Below are 2,818 nucleotides of genomic sequence, written 5' to 3' on the forward strand. Positions count from 1 at the left end.
AGCAGCAAGGAAATAGTGTAAAGGATACTTCAAGAGGAAAATGCTAGCAAACAACTGTCAAAGGAATTCAAAGAGAAAATTAAGCAGATGTAATTCACAAGCAATTGAGCCATTTTCAGATTTGGAGAATTATTTGATGATATCCTTCTAGAAATAAAAGTTTCTCACAAATAAAGGGTTTGTGTGTTACCGTGTCTTGGCCCTATGTACAGAGAACGAGAAGAAAAAAGGTAAGAAAATAGAGTTCTGAAGCTTTGATTACTGGTCTGTCCTGGCTGAGACAATAATAGCAAAGTTAGTTGAGTTAATCCAGTTTGGATGTATATTGATTTTTGTTATTGTTGTTAGCAGCATTGCTATGGAACATTTTGTCTTCTTGTACAAGCACAAAGCACCTTGAGAAGGGAAAAATAAATGGCAAGGGGAAGAAAAGGATGGTAACTGAGCCTGGAAATACAAGCTTCAATGACACAACTGAAACAACACCTGTAAATTCCATGTCTTTCTGATTTGCTTTGTTTATACAGATTTGGTAGCAGCCTTCAAAACTGAGTTCTCATTAGTCAAGCAGATCAAGTCAGTTTAACTCAAACTGCCCGTAGCAGTTCAGCTACAGTAATAAACTACACTTAGTGGCTAGACTTAATTAGATTCAACATCTGAACTTATTTCCCTAGGGGGCTGTCACATAGACAAGATACGATTTTTCTTTTCTTAAACAAACAAAAAACCCCAACCAAATAAAACCAAACAAAAAATACCCCCAAATAACAAGCTTAGTTTCATCTTAACAGCAGAAATGTAGCAAAACATATGTATAAGAATATAATGACCACAGAATGTCTTTCCTATCTGCAGTATTTTAATCTAGGAACTACAATTCTTGTCTAAGTCTGTCATCACAGAGTGGAGTGCCCGGATTTTAACTGGTAGTCTTTTTAACCAGTATGTGTTGGTGTACAACTGTGTACCTTTGAGTGAAGCCTGGAACTGCAGTCTTCAGAGCAGATGATTCAGGCAATGTTTTGCAACTACTCCATACTGTGTACAACAGGTTTATTCAATCCACCATGCTTCCTCACAGCCTTACCATCATAATACATTATGATACACATACAGAAAACATTATGAAAAAAAAATCATGACGTTACAACCTAAGTTTACTACATCACATGTAGTATTCCAAAACCAGTAACACATTTCTTACCTAAAATCTAAGAGATTGTTGCTAGTGAGGGGAGATCACTGGTCTCTTTTTGCAATGAGTTAACTAGGTCAAATGTTCTCTTTATCTGAGGTTGGTAACTGGGAGATTTCATAGGTAAACAGTGATGTTTTTAAATCTGATAGATTGTCACTCACCTGCTATAATACTCTAAGAAATATGACTAGATGTTTTGGTACCAAAAGACAATTCATTAAAAAATCAGAATGAATTTAAGGTTTGCAAATGCAGACCAGTGCAAGCACATATTGCTTTATAAAAACTAGAAAGTAGACATTCAACATACCAGAACACTAGACCTAGACACTCAGCTTGCCTTTTTTGGTTTTTTTTTTTTACAGGCTGGAAACATGCCCAACTCACTCAAAATCTTAGCTCTTCTGTAGAAAGACATACAAAAGGTTAAATCACTAGACAATAAAGAGAAATTCAAACATATTCCTCCATCCTAAATTACCACTATGATTCAAATCGCAAGTATTATAATGCAAGTACAACGCAAGAGTATGAACTCAGTTACCTGTATGTGGTGTGTAAACTTAAAACTGTTCTACTCTGAGGGCTCATTTTTCTTGCTTACTGCCTCATAGTATGGAAAAATATTTTTTCCTGCACAACAATTAAAAGTACTTTCAAGTGCTTTTCATGTATACAGGTACTTCGTACATTTCTCAAGAATTGTAAATTTGGACATTTGAAGTTGAGAATTCTTAATCAAATTACATATAGTTGCAGACTGTCTTTTGGCTTGTTAGAACTTTAATTTTTAAAATGCAATAGTTGCCTGTTTACATGTTGAAAAGCTGCATTTTAAAATGGAAATAGTTACAGTTCCAATTTGCTACTCCTAACATACAAAACCAACAGATATACATAATTCCAGCAGGCACTGTGCTTTACTATATTAGCCTTTACCAAGAAAAACATTTTAAAGTAATTTTTCTGACCAGAAGTTTATGAACTAAAGTTGTAAAGGTAGTCTATAAATCAAGTAAACAATTTCACTATTGATCACTTTCTCCCTTGCTTCCAAATATCTGTTGTACACAGAGACAGCATTAAATTGGGTGGCAAAAAAATTATACAATGTTTGCTTTTCATGTTGCGGCTTTAATTTACTTCAATATATTATCATACACTTCTAAACCAATAATCAGTAGCCTTAAATTTATAATTCCTTGCCTTTTTTTCACCAACAAAAACTAGAGTATTTAAAAATAATTGTTCTTGGTAATGTTGTGAATATTAATTTCATTGAAAACAAAGTAAAATTAATTATATTGCTATCAAAGAGCAACCAAGTAAGTTACAAACAAAAAAACACCATAAAACCACAAAAAATAGCCTTTGCTTGTATGTTGATTTCATTACGTATCTAAAAGACTTTGTTACCTCTGTTTAATTGCTCAAGAGTTCTACATCCAGAATCAATTTCTGTGGCCACCGCCACCATAATAAATTTAGTAATTTTTAGCTGTGTTACAAAATGACAAAAAACTAGAAAGCCCAATCCACAACTACTCATACAGACAAAAGACACTAAAAGGCAGTCACATACGGCTCATAGTCACAGAGAAAGACCATGGCAGACCC

The sequence above is a fragment of the Heliangelus exortis genome, chromosome 18 (genome assembly GCF_036169615.1).
Source record: "Heliangelus exortis chromosome 18, bHelExo1.hap1, whole genome shotgun sequence".
Taxonomy (NCBI): Eukaryota; Metazoa; Chordata; class Aves; order Apodiformes; family Trochilidae; genus Heliangelus; species Heliangelus exortis.